This window comes from Zeus faber (assembly GCF_960531495.2).
Source record: "Zeus faber genome assembly, chromosome: 7".
Taxonomy (NCBI): domain Eukaryota; kingdom Metazoa; phylum Chordata; class Actinopteri; order Zeiformes; family Zeidae; genus Zeus; species Zeus faber.
In genome coordinates this window covers 31,814,375-31,834,644 of record NC_137203.1, presented here as the reverse complement: position 1 = coordinate 31,834,644, position 20,270 = coordinate 31,814,375, and the positions used below count along the sequence as shown (strand labels likewise).

The window sequence follows — 20,270 nt, the reverse complement described above, 5'->3', positions numbered from 1 at the left end:
TGAAAAGGCGCTGTTTCAGTGGGAGGAGCCACCTTCCCAAGGCCTCTTGTTTTATGAACCAATGGGGTTTGAGCTTTACTAAGAATTCAGTTGTATTTCTCTGTAAACTTTCACCGATTTCACCTTATCAGTCCACCAAAATCTGTTCACTCATATTAGATCTACAAGGCCTCATTTAAAAGTTCTTCCCGACTTTCACCGTGGTGTCTGCAGCAGTGCGGAGCTTGGTGCACCATGGGATATGCTGGGGCTTGGGGCTTTTTTGTTTCCTTCAATTACAGAAACATAAAAAAAAAAAGTTAAATCAATTAATCGTGCCGCAGATTACAGTAACCTAATATGGACACACAGAAAGAAACACACAGCAGAATTAATTTTTAAATACTTACATTTCCCTCGTCTGCAGTTTTTTTTTTTTTTTATCACAGACAGTTGGTATTTATTCCTCTTTCTTTTAAAATATTTGTGGTGGTCTCTGCAGCCAACAGAGCACTTCCCATGATTAGCTCTTAGCTTCGATGCCAGCGGGTCTGGTCGCGCTCCAGGCGTGGGTGGAGTTGCTCAGATCGGGGGTGGTTCTAACTCTACCCCAGTGACGTATATTAGCAAAGCTGAACAGCTATTTTTAGGATATGTTTTTTAAAAACACAATAAACGGACTGGGTTGTCTAATTTCACAGTTTCACAAGAGGGGTGCACTATTACTATATACTACTAGAGGCCAGTTGTAGTTTTTCAAATGGTTTTCAGCAATATTCAATATTCAGCAAAGCAGCGATATGTGAGTTCTTCTCGTGTTCAACCTAGCTGTTCCTTGATGTGATGTGATGGAGGTTTATCCCAATTTCTTTGATAGCTGAAATGGCCTCTGTCGTTTTACTAGTTTCTCATGCGTATAACAGCTGCTCATTTGGAGTCTTCATGCAAAGATTTGTGCAAGATTTACGGTGCAAGATGAGTGTCTACTCTAAAATGCGTACGCGTGAACGCGCCGGGCTTCTTGGACATGGGGGAGATTTGCCAAGGGAAGCAGAACTGGGAGTTTGGAAGGACCCTGTCATCCAATGTTAAGGTCCAGGTTCAGGCGAAGTTCACATCGGACTCCCCTTGTGGCTGAGCCGCCGCACCAGGTGGCATCGTGGGGGTCAAGGGGTGAGACTCAGTTCAGAAACTCCTGACACCTCCGGCCGACCTCACTGCGACTCCTCTCTGACCCGACCACTCACACCCCTCCCCCCTTTCCCTTTCCTTTCTCATCAAAAAGCCCTGTCCCCAAACTGTTCAGGCCCTCTATAAACTTACAGAGAAGGAGGGGGGCGGTGTAGCTGTATGGAAGGAAGCTCTTGGAGGAGCTATTAAACCTGCGCGCATAGAGAATGGACTGCATTGTTGCACGTCCACGGGAGGAGGCGGGGATTTATGGGCGAGCGCAAGGGCTGATGGGCTGTAAACTTGAGGAGGTAGCTGCTCTCTCTCTCTCTTGCTCTCGCTCTCTTGGCCTATTCTCCTACCCGGGAACTCTCAGTGCACACAGGGGGCAAGGGTGAAGATAAGGTCAAGGGACTGGGGAGGGATGCGTGTGTGTGTGTGTGTGTGTGTGTGTGTGTGTGTGTGTGTGTGTGTGTGTGTGTGTGTGTGTGTGTGTGTGTGTGTGTGTGTGTGTGAGTGTGTGTGTGTGCGTGTGTGCGTGTGTGCGTGTGTGTGTTTGTTCAGGGGGTTGTGTAGGTTGCCGACCGCACTCTTCTGGCTTGTAAATGCTCTGACAGGGGTGGGAATTCAGAGACCTTCATTCAGTGGCCGAAACGCAGGTCACAAGGGCCAAATAGTTGTGTTGGCAACAGCTGTTTTGAGTGCCATGCCGTAGACGGTGGAAGTCTGATCTCTGCTCTCTATCTGACCCCACCAGAGTCATTTTGGGTTGAAAGTCCGCTGCCATCGGAAACACTCGCTTCCTTCTCTCCTCTCTGCCAAAAAATAAACAAAAATGTGGATTTATGCATCCCTTTTTAAAAATTATGTATTTTTTGAATGATGATTCGCTGGTGTCTGATTTGCATTTTGGTTGCATTATAAACCATTAGAATTATACTTTTTTTACAAAAAAAATGATCGCAGGTTGCGCTCTGAATTATATAATATAATTAATTATATGTAAATCTAATCAAACAGCTGGTCCATGTGCAGAACAGAATTTGTGTGAATTTAACAAACTTTGATAGTGCACCCCCTCTTGTTAAGCCACCGGACACGGTCATCCAATCAGTGCTGAGCAGGTCATTCGTGAGGTTATCAGCGGCCTTTGTTGGGTTCCTCTGTCTTCACAGTCAATCATTAGCAGGTGGCTATTCAGTGTAGGGCTGGGACTTTCTCTCCTCCACTTTGCCCCGAGCGCTTTCACTATTCAGTGTTCTGTGTCGATCATTAAAGACTCTCTCCACAGACGAGGGGGAGGGGGGTGTTTGTTTGGTTGTTTGTGTTGGCGTTTATTGTCATGAAATTAACCATTGCATTATCATGATTCACATTTATTTCTTTTGTGATCTAAATTGATGATGTCTCAGTTAATATGGCCTAAAATGCTTGGTATATGCAGCCTGACGTATTGCCGGCAGTTCTGTTTGATTGATTTTAATTGTGATATGATCAAGGTTTTTTTATTCACATAGTTGAATTGAAACATGTTTAATTTGTAAATATGGGATTTTGAATTCATAAGCAGGCAAAAAAATCCTTTGATTGGATTGCTTTGATAATACATTTTTGTCATATCCCTCAGGGTAAACCTTTTTAAATTAAATTATATTAAATCAAGTCCTCCTTTGAACATCTGAATATCCATGCATAGAATGTTGCACTGTCTCTATGTTTTATGTGAATTGACTCTTATTCAGTCAAATGAAAAAAAGGCTTTTACGATTGTGTATGGAGATACTGACACTGATCTAAACCTGTGGATGTATGCCAATAGGCTGGATTGTTACAGCGTGTGCTAGTGACCACACGGGGGCAGAAGATTCCTAACGGAAGCTTCCCACCACTCAGACAGCTCTCCCACCTGGAGCCAATGATCTCAACGGCCATATGGAACTACTTGGCTGGGCCCCCAACACATGCTTCTCCTTTGTCCTCACATAACTGGACTCACTTTGAGCGCCTTCAAAAAATATATATATATATATATTTTTTTTAGTGATCCAAGACTGCTCTGGCTCTGCATTTCTGATATCTCCATGCGCCATCCATCGGTTCCCACCTTTGATTCCTAGTTCTTCCCCTTTGTGTTTTTTTGTTTCAATTCAAATTAACTGTAAAGCTAAAATGTTTATTTGGCCATGACATACATACATACACACACACACGTAAATATATATATATATACACAAGTTCAAGAGATTATTTGTCACATACATATACATACGGTTGTACATATATGCAGTGAAATGTCATGACACCTGGTGATTACGCACAATAAGCTCTATTAGCTCGAAAAATACTAAAAAATACCAAAATGTGCGTAATCGCCACAAGGTGCTCGCGCAGGCAGCCGCAAGGGGAGGCGCCCCAAACTGGGTTCTATAATTATATAATAGAATTAATTGACTGTTGTATTAAATATACATTTAAATCCTCCTAAATTAAACTTACCTGAACTTACGTACCTCCAGCACTTACCTCACAGAGTAGAAGTCCTGGCTATTAAAATTATTAGAAGATATTAAAACTTGGTAAACACACACACACACACACACACACACACACACACACACACACACACACACATATATATATACATACACACACACACACACATTATATATGAGCGCTTGAAAGCACTGAACTTGCCTCCTTTGTTAATAAAAAATAAAAATCAGCGTTTCAATAATTCATGATTAGCCCACATTTTGATTCACCGTCTCACCCACTCTCGCTTGATGCAACTTGCATTGGCGTTAGAGTTTGGGGGGATGGGGGTGGGTGTGTCTGTGCGTGTGTGTGGGTGGGGAGGGGGGCAGGGGGTCAAGCCTGCGGAGTGTTTCCAGGTCATGGAGAAGTAGGTCATGCTGTTCCCAGTGTCACTGCTGATAGCTCCACAGAGTGCGATGACAAAGCCCGACTCTGTGGGGATAAACAAGCAGTGTTTGGTGTGTGTGGTCCCTATACATACACTTAGATATTTCTCACTGTGTGTTTGTCTTTCAGTGGATGGTTAATCCACTGATAATAATATCATAATTATGATTTAAAAAAAAATGTAAAAAGGAGCTAATAATTAAGGTGAATGTTTTCAACAGTGGTATTTCTTACTGTATTTCACGCCAGAGGACAATTTCAAGCTGGCTTTGGGTAGATGTGAAATACAGTCGGTTAAGACAAGTGGGGACCCGGTCTAGCTTTCATTGTCATCGCCGCCATCCCACCCGTTCCTCAGTCGCTCTCTCTTTCTCTCTGCATGAAACATGCAGGGTCTGGCCTGGCAGGAGAACATTGATATGTTGAAATTTCCCAGCATGTTAACATAACCTTACAGAGCCAATTACTGCGAGATCATTTCCATATGTTGCCATCTCCTCCAATTACACACACACACACACGCACACACACACACACACACACACATATATGTGTATGTGTGTGTGTGTGTGTGTGTGTGTGTGTGTGTGTGTGTATATATATATATAAATAAGGGGGGGCAAGAGGGTGGGGAGAGGTTGGGTTTTGCGGAGGGGTGGGGGCAGGGGGGATTAGCTCCAAAAGCATTGGGCGCAGAATTCTTTCAGTTGTGGCGAAGCGGCAAAAAAAAATAAAAAAATAAAAAAATTAAAAAAAATTATATATATATATATATATATATATATATATATATATATATATATAAATCCTGAGCCAAAATTTTACATTTTAACACTTCAAGGAGTGCACTGTAATTTTGGACTTCCAGCACCCAAACCCCCATAGCTTGCTTATGAAAGAGACTGTTAGCTGAGTTGCCTAGGCCAAGGTAACATGAAAAAAAAAGTATGCTTTGTCAACACTTGCTCTCTATGTCTCATATTTGGTGAATACCAATTAAATCGCTCAACCAAATCACAAACTTTGACCAAGGCCGACGCATTTGCAAAAATTATCTCATACAGTTATTCAACCCCATGGTAACAAAAACTTCTGTGCTAGTCATTCTGCCCGAGGTGGAACAATATTTATTATTGGCAAGACTTAGAGTAATGATCACATGTTTGGCAGTGGCTGAAAGCATTAAAACAAAAATGTCAAATAACGTTGTTTTTCTGTGAGTGGAACATTACCCAACACTATCTGTATTGTACTGATGCAGTGAGGATGACCTGCCTCAGCAGAACAGCCTATCCTAAAAGTATTCATATTTAAAAGAGGTCAAAGCTAATGTTGAGAGTCATTGATGATGCGTCAAGCAAACCTGATGGCAAGGGAGCGTAACACTCCTTCCAGGTGCCCAATGTCGCTTCGTCGAGCTGAACTCCCAAAAAGATTTGAGGTGTTTGTACCGCAGTCTGCATTCATTGATCAGTGAGTTGTTCTCATGCGAAACCCACCGACAGCAATGAATGTTTATTGCAGCCTTAAAGTTTTAGGTGCCGGGCGAAGTCTGGTGATGCAGCTGTAGCAGGCAAAGGCGGCCCTGAGGTGGTCTCCATCAATCAAAAACAGGAAGGTCCGACGGCCTTAAATGACGTTGACCCCCCTTCCATTTGGAGTTGTCCATACCACCTTAGAATCATTGAAAAATAAGCTATTAAAGAGAAAAGAGGGGAGAGAATTGGGGGGGGGGGGGGTCCTCCTCAGCGTCAGCATGTCGTGGTGCGGTGGCTCTCAGGGTACAGTCAACGGTCGATGGTTTTGGTCAAAGCTCAAACTCACCGACAGCGTTGAATGTTCACCAAGGACACCATGCAAGGGTTGGGGTACATTAGAAAACCTTTGGTCTCAGTAGCTTCACTGATTGACTGTTTTATAGTATTTTTATTGTAAACTTCCCCATGGCCTGTTTGGAGCAGCTCCACCTCTGATAAAAGACGTGAGAGAGGCTGGAGCAGGAGAGGTGCTGAAGCGCCAAGAGGTTCTGAGGCAAACTTCCAGGTTTCCCGAAATAGTGCCGCTTCACTCAAATGAAAGCCCTCATCTCACTTCACAGAGTGCTTCCAGTGCTGTGACTCTCACCTGCAAGAAGCAGAAAAAGGGGTCAAAAATAAAGAGGGGGGTGGGGGTTGAATATGAGAAAAGAGTACCTGAATGAAAGGACGGAACGACACACAAAGTCAACCTGCACCCCCGAGGCGATCAGGTGGAGCCTATGACGCCCCACAGCCTATAAAGCATAGTGCGCTGCAGTGCAGGAGCTAGTTAAGAGATTCCCGTTCCCTTTACCCTGCGCTGAACCTCAGCTAACTGCGCCGGGGGTGCGCCTTCCTGTTCACGCCTCTTTGAGGTTGGGGAAGAAGAAGAGAGGGGGCGGGGGGAGAGAAGCAGAAAAAAATAATCACGCAGTCATGTTTTATTAATGCTCTCCATACCCATTTTGCCAGCTCCTCTGTAACAGCTAAACAAAGTGGAGGAGATTCTTAGACGCTGTGTTTCCCTTTGTTCAACTCAAGTCTCTCATTGCGGAACTTCAGCCTTTATGTAGGTTTGATAGAACGGGTGGTGGTGTGGGGTGGGGAGTTTTCCAGAATGCATAAAAGCGGTAGTGCTTATTATATATGCCGGGTAGGGAATAAGAACGGAGTTAAAAACTAAAAGCTTCCTGTTTGCCGTAAGTAAACCAATCATAAATAATTCAGTCTTAAATAAAGCGCAGGAACCAGCTTGGAACATGGATATCCAGATTGTATGGGAGCATTTGCGAGCACCTGCAAATGAATTAAAAAAATAAGCCATAACTGTTTGTAAAGTAACAGTAAATGTGTTGTCGTTTTACGTTTTTTGTTAAAAGGCAAATAACTGATTTAAGAGCAGGATATGACATTTAACTAAAATTGCCCAAATCCCTAGAGTATGTCATTGTATTATTTACTTCACGGTTAACGTATCATTTGTTTGTGTTCAGATACTGTGACCTCAGGGTGAGCATTTGGGTTCATTTAATATTACTGGCGGTCAAAGAAGATGAATTGTTGAAAGATATTACTGCGTTCTGTGTCGTATGCAACTCCAAACAAAACAAAGCATGCCAGTAATGCTGCATTCACATGCAACATGGTCGACAGCATAACGGCACTTTCTGAAGTGCACCGGATAACGGCACAGGGGAGCAAAACATGACGATATGGTGCTATTGTGATGTACAAAGACTCTTTGTGTATGTTATTATATACAATAATTTTAGTAATGCATGTAGCTATAAATTACTATTAATATTTTATTGCAAACTGAAATTAATGTTAAATTCCCTCAAAGATATTGTGATTCATAGTTGTGTAACTTTACACAAGCCAGCTATGAAGAATCATATTAATCTCCAAGCAGGTTAACAATGGATTATTTAGCAATATGGATATTTATGGCTATTGTTATGCGGCATCTATAGAGATCTGTTTCCTGGTAGTGATCTTAACTGAGCGATCACTGGCTGATCACCTGGTTTCCACTGGCAATATAAGCCCTTTTATTATTAATTATTCATAATTACTTATATTATTATACAGGTACCTGATTAATAATATAATTTAATATGTTTATGATCTTTTCCTGGAGCTACAACTTTATCACCACATCCCAGCTGCACCACACGACACCACCACGTTCAAATCCTCCATCTGCTTCCTCATTACAAGCATCAAACAGCCTCCATGCATTTAATAAATAGGAAAACAACTTTTGTATCAATCCACGGTTTTTATTTAAGTGCGATATTCCAGAGAAAACCGCCGTCACTGCAGTGCAAAACTCCGGCAGCCGCAGCAGACATGCGCAGTAGATTTGGCTCCTTGTTTTCTCCGCCTCTGTAAGGTAGCTTTGAACTTTTTGCCGTCCTCTGCGATGGAATTACGTCGTGGAAGACGGCAAAGGAATGGTGGGATCGTTGGTGAATCTAAGCCATGCTCTTGACTAATTCAGAGAGAGAGTGAGAGAGACAGAGAGAGAGAGTGAGAGAGACTGTGTGAACCCTGCCTCGTCAGCACATTCCAGAGGTCAGACAATGAAAAAGCACACAGTGTACTCGGCTGTCGCCATTGCCGGCACAGTCCTTTCTGCCAGGACTCAGCATACATAGTGCTGCTGCAAGGCCAGCTGGTAAAAAAAAGATAAAAAATAAAAAAAACATAAAAATAATCCTAGGTTGTAAATATAGAGGCTTTCAGACATCGTGCAAACTTTGCCAGCTTGTGATTTTTAAAATATTTTAGGGAGACTTTGCCTGGTGTTACCACACGGGTAGTTAAAACGGAGGCTTGGAGATTAGTTAGCATGTCCGGTCCAAAAATACTCCGTCTGAGAGAGCTGCCAACAACATGCAGTCAAACAAGTTTTGACATCCTGTTTTGCAAATTGTTGCTGTTGTTGTTGTTATTATTTGTATTATTATTACACAGTGAGTGACACTGTCAAGCTCTGGGCAAAGAGATCGCTCCAATCCTTGGAATCAAGGATGGCCAAATTGAACAAAATATGCTTTAATTGAACAGTCAGTCAATATATACCCAAATTAAGCAATAATTTCAATGAGAATCAAATGGCACAGGTAGGGGGGTCGCGTGTTAAGTGTCAGTGCCACTCACGGTCTCCAGTGGAAGTGGAACCCAAAGGTTAGTTAGGAACACATCAGTCCCTTCCTGAGACAAACGCCTGCCTTCCCATGTTGAGTACGACGCTCTTAAAGCTTGTAGGGAATTTTGTTTTCCTGTAAGCGAACCAACCAATCCAGCCACTGTCCATTTCCCCATGCAAACCTTTCAGCGTTTTTGAGCCCGGCTTAGTCAAAGTTTCAAGAGGTTTATTCGTCACATACTAAACATACTTTCATACATATATGCAGTGAAATGTCAAGTAGACGCTTAAAAGACTCGTGGCTCAGGGTTCACAGCAAGGCGGTGTGTTAGGTTGTTTCGGAACCGCTTACGACTTACCTTCCTTTCCTTTCACTTCCCTCGTGCCCCCTTAAATCATCCGCCGTAGCAGTCCTTGCTCTTCGCTCTCCCTCTCCCAGCAGCTGGCTCGCTATTTTTGGAAAGCGGTTGTTGCCCGTTGTGTGTTGATTCAAGGATCCGTCTGACTTGTCTCTCTCTGTTTGCGTTTCTGTCTGTCTGTCTGTCTGGCTCTCAATCAGTCTCTTTTTCTTTCTTTTTATCCTTGCCTACCGTGTACTTTTGAACTTGAGTGATGCACTTGATCGTGTCACGTCAGTAAGGCTCCCGATGACTTATCCCCTCGCAGCATGCCTGGGAGAAACTGCTGTCTGTCTGTCTGTCTGTCTCCCCAAAAAGCTTCACTGGCTGGTTTTAGTCAGGAGTAACGGTGTAGCTGATGAATATGTATCCTCGTCCCAGTCTTTCAGTCGTCTTTTTTTTTCTTTTTTTTTTGATCTCTAACAAAGCAGGATGAGCGAGCCCTTTGTGGCTGTCTTCTGGATTAAGCCGTGACATTTCTCTAGAGCTCGCTGCCACATTTTCTTCTTCCTTTTTTTCTCTTCTCACTCGAATCTTTCAGACTTTCATCCCAGGGTCAGACCCTGTGAGCCCCCATTTCAAAGTGTCGGCTTTGTCAGAGCTCGCACCTTTTCCTGAATCCTCAGCCGCTCTTCTTGGAAAACCGTGATGTATGGGAGGTTCATTGAAAATTCTAAAAATAAATCGATACATTAGCAAATGTTTAGCCGCAAACAAACAGGAAGTAAACCGAACACCGACAGGATGCGCCATGGTAATTCTTTCTTTTAGAGTTGACGCAGTGCGGCCGCGATGTCTTGTCTTTCGGCGACGGGTGTGCGAGATCGGGAATGACTCCCCCACCTCTCCCCTCTAGCCCCCCCACACCCTGCGTTTGCACTCGCTGTGCCCTGGATCACATTAAATAAGGCATGGTGAAGGAACATCATCATCTTAAACCAACAGCATTCTCCAATCCCTGAGGATACAACTTGACAACCGGAGACACACACGTACACTCTGGGACCTGCCAATCTAACAAGAACACAACACATTACACACACACCACTGTAAGACCACCGCCACGAACAAAAACATGGCGAGACAAGAGAAATTTCGAACGAACTTGAGGTGACACCCCCCACCACCACCACAGGGGGGCGCGTTCCTACCCTCAACGACAACCACACACAGCACATACTGCACGCAAGCACAAGCTGACTGTTGTGCGAAAAACACAAGTTGGACACCAGTCCCATCGCAGTGCTCTGTGCTACGTTTTGTGAGCTATAACTTTGTGAATTTTTAACGTAGACAATAGAAATGGCATCTGTTCACCACACTGCACTGGGGCACTACAGCGTTGCACACGTCATCAATGGCACCTCAGTGCTATTTTTAGAGAGTCACTTCACAAACTGAACAATGCATTGAAACCCTCCACAAAAAAAAAAAAAATAATAATAATAATAATAATAATAATAATAATAACTTCCAGAATGATCCGGCCCAGGATGAACCTCTGCAGAACAGAGTGGTTCGGTGATGAGTGACTCGGCAGACTTCTGCCGAGGCCAACATTTCAAGGGGGGCTTACTCCCCCCTCCGCCTTCTTCTTCTTCTTCTTCCTCCTCAGGAGCTTTTCCTCTCCAGCTCGAGGGAGGGGGGAGGGGTTTAAATCTCTGCTGAATTTGTGTCTCCTTACAGATTGCTAAAAGGCGTTTAAAACCTTTCTGGATTAAAGAAGGTAATCTGACAGGCAGAAGATTGTATTAGCTGTGAGTGTTGGCAGGGCTTTTAATTTCTCCTCTTGCCAACACTCCCCCCTTCCCATCCCTAACCAACCAACTAGTGTATTTTCCTCTTTTAAATTACAGCAAGAACAGCCACAGATTTATTATTTAATACCCCCCCGCCTGCCCTATCCACTTGCACTGCTTTCTCATATCTTCTTTTAGGCACTCACTCGCTCTCTCCCTCTCCTCTACCTCGATCTCCTATCTCTCCCCTCTCACAGCAGTGACAGCCTACTTACGATGTATCGCCTCGCTAATCCATGCTGATTCCGGAGCTTTTCCAACACCCCCCCACCCCGGACACACACACACACACACACACACACACACACACACACACACACACACACACACACACACACACACACACACACACACACACACACACACACACACACACACACACACACACACACACACACACACACACACACCCTTATCTGTTGCTGAGCCCGCTTTTCACTCGGTGGCTGCCAATTATCTTCCAGCGCGCCGCCAAACAGTCGCGTCTCTGTCAGCTGCCAAGCCACTGCCACCGCAGCCCAGGCAGCGCACGGCCAGCATAACGGGCACACGGAAGCATCGCCCAAGTGCGCATATGCACACACATTGACAGGGATGACTCTTGTTTATGGGGTGTCTGGATGAGTCTGCGTGGTCCGCCCACATGAGTTTGGGCAAGGAAACGCTGTGATTGGCCCAACGCGATTCATCCGGTCCAGCGCGTTGGCTCCGAAGGCCAAATTCAAGATTTAGCTGTGTGACAGCAGAGAGGTTTTATAACATGAAGGTGGTTGGGGTGGGGGGGTTGGTACACACAACCGGGTGCACGCAGGGCCACATCAGCTGAACCGCATCGCCTCAGCTGATGTGGCATCCAGCGAGGGGGGCGAGGCAAATGGGAAGTGACGTCCACATCAGAGCGATGTGGGTCAGAGCGCCAGACGAGCGGCCCTGTGGCCCTCCGCATCCGCTCCGACTGTCTAATCTGCTCTGGCCCAGCCAGACGAGGCTCTCTAATCGACCCTGATATTCACTGAGCACAACATTGTCATCACCCCCCCCCCCCCCAACACCACCAAGCCTCTCGGGAGCATGTGCTGCAAACACACAACCGCACGCACGCACACAACTCGTGGCGCCATATTGTTCTGGACCACCGGCCCCCCACCACCAAACTTATTTTTCAAATAGAAACAATGATCAAGGATTTTAAATCATTATTTGTGGCAGAAGATATTTGAAGATATTACTTTATTTATTCTAAAGTTGCCAAATTCAGCATCATCCCCCTGGTTTCAAATCAAATGAGGCCCCCTGCCGCGTTTGATCTGGTATGGCCCACTTCCTCTTTTGTACTTTTACAAATTTTGACTTAATCAAAAGTGTGAGAGCTCCCGATTTATTTACTTTCTTCCTCAATGTTCCGTTTATCTCCCAATGGCTGTTTTTTCTCGCTCGCCCGGATGTGACAAGACTTTTCTTTTTTTCTTTTTTTTTTTTACTCGGATTTAGGGTTGTGGGTGTGCGGTAATCTGTGTCGCAACGCGGGAGTTTATTTCCATCAAGCTTTTTCCGCATCGAGATACGGATGCCGCAGTGATGGTTAATTTATTTATTTTTTCTTAAGCGCACCGAGCTTAAACTGGATTCCCACTGACATCTGAAGCGACAAAGGGGAGCTGCAATGGGAGAAATGTCCTGAAATATTAAACAAGCTCAGCTAGCGTTTTCTTAACGTCTCGATCGTAGCCACAAAGGGGTTGGGGGGGTAGACGACTTGTTTAAGTGTTGTGATGTCTACTAACCCTACTCCCGACTGATTAGGCAGTCATTTCCTGTCTGTTTCAGGGCCCCTGTCCCCTCCCACCTACCTACCCCTACCCAGAGCGCTTCTCCACTAATCCCACCCTTGCAAACCAACCACCCACTCCCCCACCCCAACACTCCCGTTCTGGGGCTGGGGGCTAAGAGCTGCGCGCTTTGTGTCGGTGGCGGGCTGCACACTAAACAAATCCTCATTGTCGCGCAGGGTGTGTGTGTGTGTGTGTGTGTGTGTGTGTGTGTGTGTGTGTGTGTGTGTGTGTGTGTGTGTGTGTGTGTGTGTGTGTGTGTGTGTGTGTGTGTGTGTGTGTGTGTGTGTGTGTGTGCCGAAGGAGGGCGGGGGGGCATCACTGTCTGGTTTCTATTTAAATCCAGGTACGAAAGCCCCAGGGAGGGAGCAAGTGAGGGAGCAAAGGGAGAGGGGAGCAGGAAGCACTGTGGGCCCCTGAGGGACCGAAGTCCAACCCCTGTAGCACCCCCGGGGAGTGCGGAGGGGAGAGCAGCTTCCCCTTTTCCAACTCTATCAACTGATCAACAAGTGATACAGGGCTGCATTTTTTTTGTTCAGTAGCAGCAGACTGTTTCCAAAATGATTTGCACAGCCCTAGTTCAAAGAGGGAGGTATTCAAGTTCATCTCGAAGAAATGATGCTCTCGGATCATTTTTGAATGATGGTAACCTATAACCATTCCAACAGGAATAAATCATATGTTTTTTCATTACATGACATGTTTTCATTTTTTTTCATTTATATTAATGATAATAAATGTTGTTATAATTATTAGGCTACTGGCTGTCATTTTCTATTTTTTTATTATTATTTCAGAGTCCCGCTTGCTGACTAAAGACTCGACACGTATCTGGAATAACAAGACACTACACGTTAAGGCATTTGACAAAATGGCTCTTTCTTTCAGCGCGTTGCTAGGAAGGGCAAAAAAGTAAGGTTCTGGCTGGCGTACATGCACATGCAAGTACATAAAAAACAAACTAACGCAGATTCCTTACTTATACATGTATTGGTCGTGTTTTGGTTTTTTTTAACTCCGAAGAAGAGCAGAAATCTAACAAAGCCACTTTTCTTGTCTGGACGCCGGTGTTCAACCGGGTATCAACTTTGTCAATGGCAACATAATCATTTCCAGACTTTTTTTTTTCTACCAATCTTTTGATTAATCCGGCTGTTTTTTCCCCTCTGGTGTAACTCTCGCGTTTTTTTTTTGCGGTGGATTAAAGGGCTTTGGGACAAAAGCAGACGTGGCCCAGAAATATAGGGACTGGTGGTGTTTCCTGTCACTAAATACATTCTGAACCCGGCAACCCCCACGCAAGCCCGTCAGGGGAAAAAAAGAGAGCGAGAAAGCTGCCTCTGAAAATCACAGGCTTCCCTTTTTCTTGCCCCCACCCCCTCTCCTTGCCGCCATACTATATTTAGTCGTCAGTACTTCCTATGCTGCCTTTTCCAAGCACTGTTTTTTTTTCATTTGGTGTTTATTTGGGGGAGGTGAAAGGTGAGGTTAAGTGGTATTTATCTATCTATTTATTTATTTATTTATTTATTTAAAAGGGCGGTCGTGATGGTAAACTCCCTCACCCCGGGTCTCCCTCTCTGGAGTGCAGCAGCTGGCTGACCCATCCCCTGCACCGCTCTCCTAATGGCTGACCTGCCCCTGTCTGGACTGCCCCGACTCGCTTTTGTTCACTGTCTGGCTCAGTTCCTCCCCAGGCAAACACTGCTACTGGTCTACTGCAGTCAGCATTCCCACAGAGCGGCAATACACACACACACACACACACACACACACACACACACACACACACACACACACACACACACACACACACATACATACATACATACATACATACATACATACATACATACATATATATATATATATATGTGTGTGTGTGTGTGTGTGTGTGTGTGTGTGTGTGTGTGTGTGTGTGTGTGTGTATGTATGTATATATGTCTGTGTATGTATATACGTGTATGTGCATACACTTTTCCACACTGTGTGATCCCCTGTCCAGAGCACACAAGGGTTTTTGGTAGTCGAATCGTAAACACTATGGTAAGTATTATATTTATAGCGGTTTCCCATCTTCAACCACCCCCCCCCCCCAAAAAAAATAAATAAATAAAGTCCACTATAAATTTGATGAACGGGCGGGTTTGTTTCATCAAATACTTTAGTAAAATATTAAATATATTCTTTTGTAAGCTTGGTTAATTTAAAGACGTTTAGCGTTCAGAAGAATAACAGCATAGGTAACAATGTATAATGTAAAGATTATTTTAATAAAACATCGCTGACCAAGAAGGGAAACATAAGGCGCCCCCCATCCCAACTTATCAAACGCAAACAACGTAGCGGAACTGGCCCAAGTTGGCCCACAGTTGAAGTGTTACACAACGGAGATTATGAATTGTGATAATTATACAAATAATAATAATAATAATAATAATAACAGCAGTCCAAAAGCTCACATGAGGGTGATACTTACCATGCACACGGCCAAAATGTTAGGCGGAGCGATTTCATCTCCTTCTTTTAATCTGCGGTGACAAAAAGACAAAAAGCCGGAAAGGAAAGGAGTGGGAATGATGAAAACAAAACGCTGCCATATTCGCAGCGCAACCTCTTGTGGAAGCAAAAAAAAAAAAAAAGTTGCTGCTGAGACGTGTGCTTCTGTCTCTGTCTCTCTGCTTCCAGTGGAAACCCTGCCAGTGGTTCGCAAATACTAGCGTCTCACGACCCCCGCCGCCCCCCGCCGCCCGCCGCCGCCGCCGCCGCCGCCTCTTTCTGTCTTGTTCGCTCTCTCTTCCCCCACGCGCCCGCTCTCCCTCTCCTCGCCCCCACTTTACGCCTGGATAAACAAGCGCGCACACACACACACACACACACACACACACACACACACACACGCACGCACGCACGCACACGCACACACACACATACACACACACACACACACACACACACACGCACACACACACGCACACACACGCACACACACGCACACACACGCACACGCGCAACGGCGGGCTGCGCGAGTTATTGAACGGTCCACGCTATATATGAGCCGTCTGACGGACGGGGAGAGAAGCTCCCCGTCATTGGCTAAAACCCGTGAGAGCCGGCGGCTTAGGGCTCCTCCAATTGGTCCAAAGCTCCGACCATTGAAAGTCCGATGCCCTTTCCGTAGGATTGTGGGCGGGGCCTCGGGGTATATTTGGCTGACAGACGGATCGTGAAAAAAAATAAATATAATAAACGCATCGTGAGAGTTGTTGGAACTAAATCTGCCAGTACACTGGCGCGAGGGCCCTGGAAGTAAGAGGATTTCAGGAATGTACATTATTAGATATATGCAATATAATCTGTTTATTGAGCCAAATACATTTTCATGCGCAATGAATTTGTCATGGCATAGTTGGTGCATTGTAGTGCACAAGATATAAAAAATAAAGGCAAAAACAGACAGTAGCATAGAAAAAAAATGCTTGACAGTCTAAAAATTAAGAAATATTATATAAAATGTACAAAATGTGCGCTATGCACCAGATAAAGAAAGTAAATCCACAAAATAACGAGGCAGGGGATAGGCAGTAAGAATGCAAATATTGACAGGGTATAAATATGAAAATGGTTTAATATTTATGTAAATTATATCTATATATACCATTACACACAAAATTAAGAGTGAATATGTTGCAGTTAAAATTTACTGATAAGTGAAGACTTACTAAATCAAACATTTTAACACTGCTGTTATACCACATATATATATATATATATATATATATATATATATATATATATATACAGACACACACATATAAACATACGTGTATATCTTCAATTACCACACCTATTATGAAGAAATGTGCCACAGGGTAAGGCAAGAAAAAAAGATGATATGAAAATTGGACACACACAACTCTAAAGTGAACCAAAGTGTTTCAAATTAGCCACGCTACAGGGAGCTCGGAGCGCCGATTCACTTGGTATCCGTTCCAATCAAATATGCCGCCCTTGTAGTTTTTTGTTTGTGTGCAGGTACGTGTACACACGTACATGTCTGTTTGCTTTTCCTCTTCCTCTCCTCTGGCCCCCCACCTCATTCCCGATCCCCACAGTGATGACGAGAGATGGGAGGCGAGTATGGGAGTGGGGGCTTGGAGCGCTGCCAAGTGCTTTCATTCACACCTGATTAGATCACCGTGACCTGGATAAACATCGCTGTGCGTGGAGGACACAAGCCTTTTGTTTGGAAGGGGGGGTTAAGAGAAAGTCCTACAAACGCACACTTCCACCTCGCCCGAAACGAGATGCAAGCCATGTTTAAAAGCAGGTAAAGGCCAAGGCTGTGATTCCGGGAGGCTCTCCACAGCTTGGGAGCTCATGTTTGCTTAGGAGACATTGACCAAACGAAATGTCGCAATATTTGTTGGCTTTCGAGTAATTCAATATTGATCACAAAATAATCTTTTGGGTTATTGGTGCCTACCTACATAATATATAAATATATTCTCTGACTATGAGGGGAAAAAAATTATCAGCATCGTGGATAAGGATGAAGTTGTAGATTGAAGCATTAACGGTGCATTTAACTCAGATTAAATACAGTCTAAACGCCCTAATATACTTGCTTCTAACTAAGCAAACGTGTACGCAAGATGGCTGCCCCATGTATCCTGCGTTCCTGTGGAACATGGGTTGTGCACGTCCCTGGAAATTAATTCTACGTGTCTGCAAGATGCAATTCAACACATAACCGGTAGGGGCAGTATATCTGGCTGCAGCAGACTCTAAGCCAACTACAACAATGGTGGGACGTATGAAAGAGAAACTTGTATTAACGCAATTACTCTAATTTACAGTGATGAATATTCTTGCCAGAATAGCTTGCGTGAGATCGCTATCATTTTACAACTGGCCACGGAAACCTGCAAACGCAAACGGAAACAGGTCCGAGACCAGCAGGGCCGTGTTTTGTCCGTTAGTCGTTCTCGAGATATCTTCTTCTCGAGTTTCCAGGGGCGGAAATTATGGGCAGGGGGGGCATGGGGGTCCAGACCCACCCTTCCTGGGAAAAACAGAGTTGTCCCCCTCAATATATCATTGTAAACATAACTATGTCATTTTGAATAATTGCAGCTCTGCACCCTGATCACTCCCTCTCTGCTGGTACAGACTGTGCCAAAACAGTGTGTTTTTATTAACATGTCACATCTCAACGTAGTCTGCATGCGGAAGTTGCGAGTCCTGTCAGGGGCATTAAGGGGCATCCTAACAGTTTTCAATATGCACTACTTTCATGCCCTAGCCCATGTTTAAATATGTGTATATAGTGTATCACAGTAAAGGTATGAAACAATAGCACAGGTTATACTTAATATAAAATTATTTTATTTATACACTTTACTGTTGGGGTTTATTTTTCACATGTTTCATGACTAACTAACATGATGATGATGACTAACAGTGAAAGTCTTTTTTTATGTCTCTACACTGAAAGGATTCATATTCAAGTTTTCAGAGAAATTTAATATTTAATTAAATAATTTAAATTCATAAAGAATATCTGAATTTCAATATCTAAAAATGCAACTCTTTGGAAACATTACCAGCTGCGCGAGGGCAAAATGCATCAACATCGCGTTCATAAAGCAGACATCTTATGTCAACCAGTCCACTTAAAATTTGCAAACTATTTTGGTGTGGAATGGTGTGTGTTATGTACACTATGTAGTTCAATTAGACACCTTGAGCGTTAACTGGTTCCACTATTACAGTGAACCAGTGAACCGCTGTAATGTGGTAAAAATGCATGTTACGGTGAAGCCAAAAACACTGATAACAGAATTGAGGATTTTCATATTTTGCTATCTTGACTATCACCGATAAATGCTTGGTAATAAATAGACAATTTACAGAAATAACAATGTGGTATTTAATTTAATAAAGGAAAAAGTCACAAAGTAAAGTAGTGCTTTAATCGAAAAAATTAATACATTTAAAATGCTTTTTTAAACAGACACAAAATAAATTAACAAATGTAAACATACGGTATGTGTAGCATGAAGCCAGGCAGCATGAAGCCAAGCAGCTCTTGTCTCGCTGCCGTATGGTCACACCGCTGGCGAGGGGGCCTCTGTGCCCCTGGCGTTTGTGCCCGTTGTCGACTCAAAATCAACTGGCTGTTGTGGGCATGCCAAACATTTCAAACCTCTCTCCCTTTCCGTATTTAATATACATTATATAGATAGATGGTGCCATGTGTACTTTTTTTTTGGTTATTAAAATGGTGGAGTTGTTTACTTGGCAAAAAAAATAACCACTTGAAAAGATTACATAAATATTCTTGCCATCCGTCCCCTAAAATAAAGAATTGTCCTGGTTGGAGGACGTTCCTTATTTTAGCGAGAGTTTAAGGGACGTTTTTCATTAAAACAACAGCCTGATCATGTCCGGGCATCCATTTTACAAGGATCAGCGCCATTGACAGCTGATCTTAACTTCTATTGGCTATTGCTCGACACCGCTCATTTGCATAAAGTTGAAACCTGCTCAACTTTCCTTGTCGCCGTGAAGCTGTAAGGTGGTCGCCGGTTATCATATAGCCTGTATGTCGCTTTGCAGCACATGTACGCTAGCAGTGTGTGACCCTACCAAGACGGAGCAGCAGAGCGCACGTACGGAGCGACCCACGGACAAAGCTCATTCACTTGCGCACATCAAGAGAATGCATTTGGATGTAGCATGCAAATAAAAATAAACATCCCTATGAAATAAATCCTGAAATAAATAAACAAGGCAATAACTATATAAATACACATAAATATATAAAGGAGTAAATATATGCCCAACAGACCAGGTGGAGGCAGGCACCTCCCATGGATCTTTCATTGCAATTCACGGGATCTTTCATCACTCTCATTGAGCCGCAGGGTTTTGTGAGACTCCTGCGAATCTTATGCAATGTTGCCATTTTCAAGTACGCAAAGTGTGAAAGCAAAACTCCAGCAGAAAGAAGAAACAGTCTTTATTTATCACACAACACACCACACTATAACACATGCTTGCACACACACACGCTTTTGATGGTGGCCGGTGAAATGGATCCTCTGCTTTTGACCCATCCTGGGTTGTCCTTCCTCCGGGGGCACAGCCAGGAGCAGTGGGCAGCATACGTGGACGCGCCCGGGGACCAGGTGATAAATGTCCATTGCTGGTCAGACAATGATGGGTGCATGTTTTTGGTGGGGGTCCTTACTGACGTGAGGTGGAGGAAACCCCATGTGAGCACGGGGAGAACATGCAAACTCCACACAGAAAGGCTCCTATTTGGGAGATAACCCGCCGGAGCACGGTGCCAACAGCGCCCCAGGCGGGAATCAAACCCAGGACCTTCTTGCTGTGAGGCAGCAGTGCAATGCACTGCGCCACCGTGCCACACAGTACTGCCACAGCTAGGCTATTTTGGAAAACAGTTACGTTTTTAGAACATTTTAAGAGGCTAT

General features: G+C 44.1%; 1 protein-coding gene across 1 annotated transcript in view; it reads left to right on the top strand.

Annotated features, from left to right (window-relative positions):
* nr6a1a (nuclear receptor subfamily 6, group A, member 1a) overlaps positions 1-20,270 on the top strand; it is a gene marked incomplete at both ends in the record, with an annotated part of 105,941 nt that overhangs the window by 16,754 nt on the left and 68,917 nt on the right. The window lies entirely within an intron of this gene.